The following is an 11,742-nucleotide window of genomic DNA, read 5'->3' as shown; positions in this document are numbered from 1 at the left end:
TTGATTTTTGACATTATCCATTGAAAAACTTCTACTTTCTAATTACTGAATAGCAAAAATGTAGATCTAAATGTTTTTAAAATCATTGTACATTTAATACATTAAACTTCTAAAAACTAAAAAAAAAAAAACAAACTTGTACACAATGTTCATAGTGACTTACTCAGGAAACAAAAAAGTGGAAAAGTGGAAACATCTTAAATGTTCATCAACCAATGAATATTCAAGCAAATGTAGTGTATTCATGGGGTTGGAATGACATTTGGCCATGAAAAAGGACAAAATATTGATACATGCTAGAATATAAATAATCACTGAAAACATTATACTAAGTGAAAGAAGTCAGACACAAAGGTCACATATCTTATGATTCCATTTATTTAAAGTATACATTTGAGACCCTGTCTCAAATTCATAGACAGGAAACATATTAGTATTTGCTAGGAAGTAGATAAAGAAAATGGAGAGTTACTATAATGGGTATAATTATTTTGGAGTGTTGAAAATGTTCTAGAATTTGATAGAAATTATTGAAAAATCTTGTAAATATATTAAAACCCACTGAATTAGAAGTGGTAAATTTTATGTTTTGTGAATTTTGTCTTAATAAATAATTAATAAGTTTATAAAAACAATAAATCACTTAAGTGTAAATGAAAAACTGCAAAGTTTTTTTTTTTGTTGTTGTTGTTGTTATTTGGGTTTTTTTAAGTACACTGTACATTTGGGGGATCTATGCCTTGGTAAAACATCCTGAGATTTGATACCCAAAGCAATGAACCATGGAAGACAAAAAAGCAGATATTAGATTTCATCCAACTTAGAAATATTTTATTCTGAAAAAGATCCTGCTAAGATGGTGAAAAGACAAGCTGCAGACTGGGAGAAAATATTTGCAAACCATCTACCTGACAAATCACTATCATGTAGACTACGTAAAGTATTCTTGAAAGTCAACAGTTTAGGGCTCAAGCGGTAGCGCGCTCGCCTGGCATGCGTGCGGCCTGGGTTCGATGTTGTGTCCGCTGAAAAACTAAAAAATAAATAAATATTAAAATTGTTTAAAAAAAAGAAAGAAAGTCAACAGTTTAAAAAAAATCCAGTTAGAAAATCAGCGAGAGATGTGAGAGGCCTTTGACCAGAGAAGATGGACACAGGCACATAAGCCCATGAGTGGCCCACAGAATCAGCTATTAGGAAGCCCACAGTGAGATACTGCTACTCATCTCTCTAATAATATGATTTTTAAAAGGATGGCAATGTCCAATACCAGCAAGAATGTGGAGATACCAAACCATGTCTATATCGCTGGTGCAAATGTGAAGTGTAACTGTGGCTCTGATAGACAGTTTGGCAGTTCCTGCAAAAACTAGACATGCAATTACTATATAATCTAGCAGTTGTGATCCAGGGTCGATAACTAGGTACACACAAGGCATTTCTGTGAATTGTCAGAGTGTGTTCTTTATGATATGTTTTTCTATTGAGTTGTTTTAACTTTTTTTTTTTTTCCCCTGTATGGTGAGTCGAACTCAGGGCCTCACAAATGCTAAGCAAGGGCTCTAGCTCTGAGCACATTCTGTGCGTGTCTTGGCCTTGTTTGTGATGTGTTACAGCATACTGAAGATTTAAATTTCAATGTTGGTAACCCTATCCACGTATATGTGTGTATGTGTGTAGGAGTGTGTTTACCCATGCATATACACACAAATAACATACACAGAATACAGATGGTGCTAGCCAGCTTTTCACTGTTGTGACCAAAAGACCTGACAAGAACAGCTCAGAGGAGGAAGTTTATTTGGGGTTCACGGTGGCAGAGTCCATGGTTGGGTGACTCCATTGCTCAGGCCTGAGGTGAGGGCAGAACATCAGGGGGGCAGCAGGTGGCAAAGGAAAGCTTCTCAGCTCACGGGAGCCAGGAAGAAGAGAGAGAGTGGGGGGAGCCAAGGACCCACTACATGATCCCCAATGCCCGCTCAGGGGACCTACTTCCTTCAGCCATCAGACACCTGCCTATGGTTCTCACCCAGTAAACCATTCAAATTATTAACCCATCAGCCAGGCCTGCGGCCCACCTATAATCCCAGCCACTCAGGAAGCTGAGAAAGGAGAAATACAAGTTCAAGGCCAGACTCAGCAACTTAGTGAGACCCTGTCTCAAAATTAAAAAAAAAAAAAAAAAAAAAAAATTAAAGGGCTGGGGGTGTGGCTCAGTGGTAAAATGCCCCTGAGTTCAATCCCTGCCACAAGCCCTCTCCCCCTGGGGGGTGGGGGGGGAAACACTAAAAATAATTAACCCATCAATTGGATTGATGCACCGAGTAGGTGATGACTCTCATGATCTGACCATTTTGCCTCTTTTATTGGAGCTCTTGGGGGATACCTCATATCCAAACCATAAGAAATATACTTAAAACTTTTTAACCTGGAATTTTTATGTAGTTTTTTTTTCTTTATAGGTTATCAATATTCCAGTATCTTTCGCTTGTGTGTATGCGTGTGTGTGTGTGTGTGTGTGTGTGTGTGTGTGTATGTGTGTGTGGTACTGGGGACTGGACCTGGGGGTGCTCTACCACTTAGCTGCATCCCCAGCCCTTTGATTTTTTTATTTCGAGATGGGGTCTTGCTAAAGTGCCTAGGTGACCCTGGAACTTGTGATCCTCCTGCCTCGGCCTCTGCACCCCTGGATTACAGGCCCAGGCCACTGTGCTCAGCAGCAGCGTGGTTTATTTTTAAGCCTATCATCCTCCCCACTAACCGGCTGCTCTCTGAGTTAGAATCTGGGTTTCCTTGTGGTATTCATCACTGTCCTTTCTTCCTGGTGTTGTCGCATTGTTCTGCGACAAACTCTTAAGTGCTCACTCTTCTTCTTTTTGGTCATTGCAAAGGATATTTTAAGAACAAAATAAAGTCATAACTTCTCAATGTGTATTTTGACATGTTTTTTCAGTGAATAACATGTTAGGTATCTTTCCATGTGGTCAAGGCCATCATTGGTAACACTTGTAGATTGTTCCTTTGTTTTGGAAACTTCATGGGTTTGTTTTATATATATATATTAGTTGTCAATGGATATTTTATTTTATTTTATTTATCTATGTGTGGCGCTGAGGATGGAACCCAGTGCCTCACACACACTAGGCAAGCGCTCTACCACTGAGCCATAACCCCAGCCACCACCACCCCCAAATTTCATGTTTTATTTAATGATTCCTTACTGGTTTGTTTTTGGTTTTAGAATCAGGATACATATCATATGTATTACAAGTACACACATACACACACACAAACACACACACACAATAATGTATATTTAAGAAAAATTAAGCATCATTGAGAAAAATCATCAAAAATGGAAACTTCAGAAGTCAAGGAGTAAGTAAAATGTCCTTCTTGTTACATAACATCAAACCTTTTTCTGGAAAGATTGGACCCATTTATACCCGCCCTCTCACAGGGCACCAAAGTTTCCAACAGCAGAAAACGATAAGAGGGCATCTATATTTAAGGAAGAACAACCTACTAGTGGTGCAGGGCAATATATGTCACAAAAACAACCAAAGAGTAAATGGTGTTGTAGAAGATTCGAGCATCAGATAACGAACGACAAATGTTGTGCAGATGTCGTGTGTGCCAAAAAGCGCGCTGGGGCCTGGACCTGGGGGTTCTCCACCCAGTGCGCATAGAGATGGAGCCAGCGCTGGAGGAACTCACCAGGGCTGATAGGAGCGAAGGCATCCCGCGTCCTTCCCAGAGGGTCACCCACAGTGGGAGAAGGAACAGCTGCTTTGACAGTACCTTCTGATGCAGCAGACTTTTTTCAAAACAAGGGGTCCTGGCTGGCGCCGGTCCAGGGGTCTGGAGACGAAGCTCTGGCAGGTATTGGGTTCCATGGGTCCTGCGCCCTGGTGAACTTGGGAAGCCCCAGCCCCTGCTGGGAGGTCTTCTCAAACACCTTTTCCTTCTGTCCCACTCCTCCCCACCCCAGATGCTGCACAGCTGGGAAGAGGCCTCATTTCCCATCACCGCTGCTCCCAAGCCAAGAATGGACCCGTCTCAGGTGCCCGGTCTTCTAACCCTCACTCCCAGAACTCCAAACCCAGGTCCTCCCTGTAGATAATATTAAAAAGAGGGAAAGCATTTTGCATGAAAACATGTTTCAACTGTATTTGTAACACTCAATAAATAAATTACAGGTTTTATATCATTCAGAGAGAGCTGCCAGTGATTTATTCAGTTATTAACTTCACACGCTTGGGAGAATGAATTAAATACCGGCCCATGTTGAAGGCTCGGGGATTATTCCGCGAGAATGTGCTGCCTAGAAGTTTGGGCAGCTCTGCTGCATTTCAGGATAAGCAAGGAGAGTTTGGCAGAAGCCAGGGATTCTGTCCTGACAATTTACAGCAGCTTATAAATTCCATATAAAGGAAATGAATTATGTATTATTGGGTTTACATAAGGTCACCCGGTGAACTTTGACCCCTCTCTTTTCTCATTTGGCTCAATTATTACACGAAATGACAGATTTGATCTCTTTTCAAATTGTATTAGAAAGGGTCTCTTTATTTCACCCTCTAGCAACAATCAGCTGACAGGACCGGGCAAGTGCATTAATTATGATTGATTTACAGCGTCCACAGGGCGATTATGTCTAGAATTCTACTTGTGAACCGAAACCTTTTGACCTATTTCAGGCCACCCAGCAAATTTATCCATAAGAAGGTTTCAGGGGAGACCCGCTGGGGCCGGCCAGTTCCCTCCTGTATTTGCAATCAAAACATTTAAGACACTCTGAGCAATCCAGAGGGATTGAATTACGGGAACACTCCATGGTGAGCACATTTAACAATCTGACAACTCAGTTTAAAAACATCTTGCGCATGATAACCAAAAATGGCACCGAATTAGCCACCAAAGGGGAAAAAGAATCCTAATGCTCTCTGCTTAGAGCAAATAGGAAAAAAAAAAGTTATCATTTTTTTTTTTTATGAATTTGTCACAATTGAAGTTTCAGAAGAACACGTCTGTCGCTGGGACATTCAATCTCCCTCTCTTCTTTCCAGTGGATTAAAAATGACAGTACTAATTAAAGATGTAAGGAAAAGAGACCACTGTCAATTGCAATGTATAGTCTTGAATAATAATAGGACTCCCAGGAGGAGGAGGAGAAAAAGTGGGGAAAGGATCATGGTTAGGAGTTTTCTTCTTAGTACAGAAAACCATCCTGCAGGTGAATTCTATTTTAGAAGAGTGTATTTAGCTGAAATTGCCATTGCTAAGTTATTAGTTCCCGACAAACCTTTAAGGGAAGATTCTAGAAATCGTCCAAAAAATTGATCAACTCAGTTCCCAGATGGTAAAGAGTAAGGAATCTGGGTGAGGACTGAGTAAATCCTGTCTGTATGTAGCACTTACAAGCTGTGTCACCTAGGACAAGTGATTTGACCTCCCTGATCCTAATTCTATTCTGCTCCTTTTGCTACTTATTAGGTGCAAATCATACCTATCTCATTTCAAAGGCTGTGGTGGAGATTAGAGACCATATATGTTTAGAGGACCAAAAATAGTTTGTTGATGTGATTTATAATCCTTCGTTGCCATTTATGGAAATGGGCCATGGGAACTGAAGAATCTTTAGTTTGCGAAGCACAAACAAAATTTCTATCCTTACACTTAAAAATAGTATTAAGTGGCAAAGGGAGATAGAAACTAGCGGGGAGTGACAAAGCTCAGAAGAAGCAAAGAAGATTGGAAAACCCAGAGAAGGGACTGAAGAGGCTCATGCAAAGCACTGTTAGGAGACAGACCTGACGGGTGGCAGGCAGAGGAGCAAGACTAAGAGGCAAGATGTGCGTGGGGGAGTGTAAAAGAAGACCCGAGCACCCTGAACCTGCTTCCGTCTCCATTCCAAGATCCTCAGCAAAATCTGCAGAGATCGCTGATCTGAGAAGTCCTTCAGCTTCAGCAAGGACAAAGCAGAGCCCCCATGGATGACCGCTGCCACTTGGGTCCTGTGTATCCAAAACACATCCTTAACTAATAATGCTACCGGGATTCTTATAATTCTGTAGCCTTTACACTTCACCTCCCGGGAGACCACATGACAAGGACGATGCTGCCCCCGGATACCTGTGCATCGGAGATGGTTTCACGTTTCTTCTCTCGGCCACCTAGTCCCACGTTGGAAATGTGGGTCTACAACTAAAACGCCATTAAACTCTCTTTCAACACTCCACTCCATGGTTGTCTGTCCCTGTGAGGAGTTGACATATTTACAGAGGAGGCACTGAGCTTTTGGCTGTAGAACCAAATATTTTTCAGGAGAAAAGCAGACTAGCAGAATGAATGAGGAAGACCCGATGTAAAACAAAAGGGAACGGTAGAGTAGTTGTGGCTATGTGCAGAATAGACAGATGAGTTACTTGGAAGTATATGAATCTATGTGGGGCTGGGGAGGATGGAACCCAGGGCCCTGTGCATGCTGGGTAAGCCCTCTACCCCTGAGCCGAACGCCCAGCCCACTCTTGCTTCCATCACACCACACTGACTCTTAGGAAGAATCAGCCAGTAGATGCATTTGCTTCTTGGGAAATCTGTTACATTACCCTGAGCAACTGCAGGGCAGCCCAGCTGTCTTTATCCTGAGGCCAGGCCATCCGTTACAAAGCTAAGTACAAGCAGCACGTCAGGGGCCACTCTCAGGCTCACTCACGTAGTTCTCTGATGGTTTCGTCAGCAGGGATGTGTGTGGCTTAATGAAAGCTAACCCATGACCCCAGCAAGCCCATGACTGAGGACATTGCAGCATGACACAGAAAAGCTTGAAGAGGAAGGGACACGGCACACATTTTTCAAAATTCATGGATGACCGCTCCCACCTGGGGCAGGCTGATGGAGGCTTCATTCTGGTGCCTGACTGGCTTTGTAAGGGGGTGGGCGACGTCGGTTCATGACTTACTCACCATCATCATTTGCATGGGAGACCAACTAAAGAATACCCACATAAACAGGAAGTCACGGGAGCCGGTACTAATAGACTCTTGGAGATAAAGAGACTAAAAAGCTCTCTCCGTCCTAGGAAAGAGCTAGTCACCATGATTGAGCTAATTCGACTATTCCTGGCAGTTGCCCTCAGCCACGCCATTTGCCAGGCATGTTGGGGAGGAAGAGAAGAGGTCTCTGTCCTGAGGAGGGTGACATTCCAGGGCCGGGAAGGACAAGAGGGAAAAGTCCCACCAAGCAACTGAGTCTGGCAACTGAGATCCTGAGGCAAAGAGAAGACCACAGAGACCCTAGAGGCTGAGATAAATAGGCAGAGGCCAGTACCTTTATCATCTCCATCCTGTATATGAAGAAATACAGGCACCTGGAGCTTACACCTTGAGAGGTGGGGCCTCTTAATTAAGAAGCAATTGAGTCCTACGGGTTCTGCCTCCATGAATGGATTTATGTTGTTATCCTGGGGCGGGTTCGTTATGCCAAGAGTGGGTTATTGTAAGTGAGTTCAGTCCTCTCTTAATTACTCTTTCTGCATGTTCTTTTGCCCTTCTGCCTTCTGCCATGGCCCTTGGCAGGCAGCCCTTCAACTTGGTCTTCCCAGCTTCTAGAACCATCAGAAATAAATCTCTTTTCTTTATAAATTATCAGATCTCAAGTAATCTGTTAAAGTAGCACAGAAGGGACGAGACAAGTCACTTGGCAGAGCAAGACTAAGACACTGTACTGGGGCCCTACGCCTTGTTCTCTTAACTCCCTCCCCAGGATGTCCCTGGTAGGGTGTCAATCCTGGAATCTAGTAGCAGGGGAGTTTGCAAGATGGCTCAGAAGGACAGAACTGAAGGCGATTATGTAGAGAATTGGCACAAAATATAGACCCACGTCAAAGAGCTCAGGTGCTCGGGTAGGGATGGATCCCAAGAGATAGAAGTAAACTGGCAACCCCAGGAAAGGGTTTCTCCAAAGAGGAAGTCAGTTTCCACTAACGAGCTTCCGTTCCACAGTCTGCATCCTGTGGGAGATGGTTAACCAGGAGAGGAACCTTCAGAGGGGACATAAGAAGCCAACAGCCCTGGGAGAGCCTGAATGAGGTGCCAGACTTGGGGGAAAGATTCAGTGTCATCTCCACAGGGAGGGGGGGATGAATACAGGAAGGAGGGGTCCGAACACCATAGTGACACAGGGAGGTGGCCCAGCCAGAGGCTTCAGAGAAGAAAATCTGTCGTAGGCTGCTGCTCGAGGCTGGTGCCACATCTTTGAAACAGATAGATGAGGAAGCCGAGACTGGAAGATGCTTCATTGTGACAGTGCTCAGAGAAGAGGCCCAGCTCAGGTTCTTGGGGGATGTCCATAAAGCCTGGTGCCTCTCCAGGAAGTTTTCAGGATGAAAGAAAAGCAACAAATAGACTGAGTCTTGGGTTTTCCTATGAAGATGCAAAGGAGATCAGGCTTTAAAGATGAACGACGACTAGGAATTTATACACGCAGAGGGAAAGGGCGGGAGGTGTTTGGAGAGGAACAGGAGGGACAGGGACAGGGTTGGAAATGCCCTGCACTTACCAGTGACAATAGAGTCTCTTCTTTGCCTTGGCGGAGGGTGATAGGAGAAAGCTGGCTCATGACCAGTCCACAGGCTCTCTCTTGAGTCCCTTCAAGGTTCATGTCCCCCATGGACACTGCCAAACCAAGGAGGTGCCTACAACACTCAGCAAACTCAGAGCTCAGACCCCCCACCTTCCATCAGGTACTTGGGGGAAGCATCCTCATGAAATGAGGCCAAAGCCAATCCAGCTGCTGCCTTTTCAATATGAGCATCAGAAGCCAAGAGGAGGGAACATCCCAGGCTCGCTCTTTCAATTCTCAGGTGAGACAAGATCTTCCTCAATAGGGGGAGGGCCCCAGATGATGTAAGTGACCCTTGAGTAGCAGACCTTGGGGAGGGCTGAGGGCTGCTAACCTAGCTCTTAAGTGACCAGCGCCACAGCATGGGAGTACAAGTCCAGTACTGCCACACTCTAATGTGTGCAACCAGATTTTTTAGAAATTTTTTTCCTGCAGGCCTGATCTGTGCCCCATGTCACCATCGGAGCTACATACGCTATGTAATTGCACTAGTCAGGCTGCAATTGCACAGCAGTAGCAAGCAACCCTCAGACCTCATCTAGCATGCAAAAGTGTATTTCTCCATTGAGCATCATGTCCAGTGTGGGTTGGTGGAGTCTGTTGGGAACTTTGAACCTCATAGAAAGGCAGGGACTCAGAATGAAGGAGTTAGTTCCCCTGTAAACACAGTCACAGAGTGCTACAGTACGTGGCAAATCACGCACTGGCTCTTAAAGCCGCCACTTGGCATGCACCATTTCTGCAGACCTGCCATTGGCCTAAGCAAAAGGTGGTCATGCTCAATTTTAAGAAGGGTAATGAGGTGCTGGAAAAGAGAACTGAAATATGTAAGACCCAGAATGTGAATAAATAAATGCCCTTTTTTTTTAGCAAACATCTTTACCCTTTTTAATTGGATTCCATTTGTTCCTTAAATGAGATGTGGCTTTGTAGCATTTTTTTGAAGGGTGGCCTCTGAGATGGAGCATCATGGATGGTAATTTGTAGGGGGTCGAGGAAATGCCAGCACATGTCACCATTTTTCCTTCCACTCCAAAGCCACCTCTTTACCAATTAAACTGAGGTGATAAGGACAAGAAGTGTGGGCGACACTTCAGGGCCAGGGGGAAACAGAAGCACCCTCAGTTGCCATCCTGCCTGCGGGGCTCTGTCTGCAGGACCTGGCTCAGTCTATTTTCCCCCAACCCCCCTGTGCCAATAGGGAGAAGCCCTGCCTTCAGACCCCGGTGGGGGAGCCATACTTCCCTGGGTACTTTTCCGAGTTATTTCTACACAAGCATGTATATGCCTGCGCTGCCTGTGAGCCCAAAGAATCGTCCCTTGTGACTCCCCTCCTTAAATAGGTTCCAATTAGACACCACTTAATGGCACCTCCAATTTGACTGTCTGTCCAAGATTCCACAATGCATGGGAATTCTCCCAGAGATTATTCCTGTTTTCCCATCCTCACAACAAGAAGGGGGGAATAATACATGATTGAAAACTAGCCACCAAATGTTTAAAAAAAAAAAATAAATTTGCAGTTGCGTTGCTTTGAAAACTTATTGCACAGCTGGGGGCGTTTAAAGAACTTAATTAACAAGCTTTGGCCGCAATGTGCCCCTCTTTGGGAGGGGGAAAAAAAATCACAGTTAAGATTTGTCCAATTAAATTATAGAAGAATTGGTGAATTCAAAAGGAGAGGGAGAGAGAGGTTGGGGGAATGCACTTCCAATTTAAAAAGAAGATTTTGAGTCTGATGGGAGACCTATAGTCTGATTAATTCAGGGCTAAGCTTTTCTGCAGTTTCCACAAACTCATAGGCACTGAAGAGTTTTTAACCCAATGTAATTATAGGTTTTGATAATCAGTCTTTGGTTAAATAAAGTCCCTCTTTCCTATAAAAACTGGGGGTGAAATATTCTTCTGTAAAGGTGCTTTCTCAAACCCTGATACTTCTCACTACCTTGGAAAAACCCCACCTTAGCCCAGAATCGGGGCCACCCTGTGACTGTGTGACTATAGCAAGCTCGGGGTACTTAGGTCCTTACTCTCCCCTTCCTACTCAAAAATATGTTTTACAGCTGCACTGGTATGAAGAGGGTCACGATCCAGGTTGGATTCATCTTAACTCCCGTCACTGTATTTTCTTTTGATTTTAAAAAGAAATCAAAATCAAAACATTTTTGCAGGACCCCCCCAAACAACGTCGTTCCCAGACACCGTGTCTGTTGTGCCTCGTGGATAATAAATCAGCCCTGCCCAGAATTTTCCATCATGAACCCAAAGAGGGGACATCTGACCAGCCAAGAAGAGAGAGGTTCAAAATCATATAGCGTGGACGACAAAACTCAGGACAACGCAGTGCACACCCGCCCGCGCTGAGCGCTTGTCTTCACAGCCGACTAACCTCACGGTCCTCCAACTCACGGCCCCCACCCCACCAAAAAAAAAAAAAATTGTTATTCTGACATCATTGGTCTGAATGAATGCCCAGTACAGTAGGCACTCTTTTGGAATGACGAGTTTTCTGCCTTTTCCTACAGAGATGTTCAGCCAAAGACAAAAATGCGTAAGGGCAGCAGAGAAAATTCATTTGTATAAGCTGCCCCCCTACTGTGGAATTTTCAATTATATATATCTAATTATGGCTGTCAGTTGATGGATTCAGAAAAGACATTTTGGTCGCCCCCCCCTCCTTTTTTTTGTCTTTTCGTCATCTCTTCTGTTAGAATGATTATAGCACACTTACACAACTAATTGCCTTACTGCTGATTACTGATACAATTATGCAGACCCGGCTCCTTGTGTGAACAACCATCTGCAGAGGGGGAAAAAAAAAAAAAAGTGACACTATTCAAAAACTATCCATAATTTAACCAATGTTATTCCAATGCACTGAGCCCAGACAATCGTCCGGCCTTCATATTTCATACCCACCCTGGCAAGAGGAGGTTGGGTTTTGTGTGCCCAATTCACCTCTTTAGACACACTGTGAATCAGAAAGAAAGAGGAGAGAAGAAAGTGCTTCAAATGTCAACCCATAGTGGGGAATTGAAGCGTGGTTAACGTCCATTCCTCCTTTGGGTAATTTTTCTTCAAATTTTATACCACTTGGCAATTTTTTGTTTCCTTTCA

This window comes from Ictidomys tridecemlineatus, chromosome 15 (assembly GCF_052094955.1).
Source record: "Ictidomys tridecemlineatus isolate mIctTri1 chromosome 15, mIctTri1.hap1, whole genome shotgun sequence".
Classification (NCBI taxonomy): Eukaryota; Metazoa; Chordata; class Mammalia; order Rodentia; family Sciuridae; genus Ictidomys; species Ictidomys tridecemlineatus.
The sequence above is the reverse complement of the archived record's forward strand: the minus strand, read 5'-3'. Positions refer to the sequence as shown.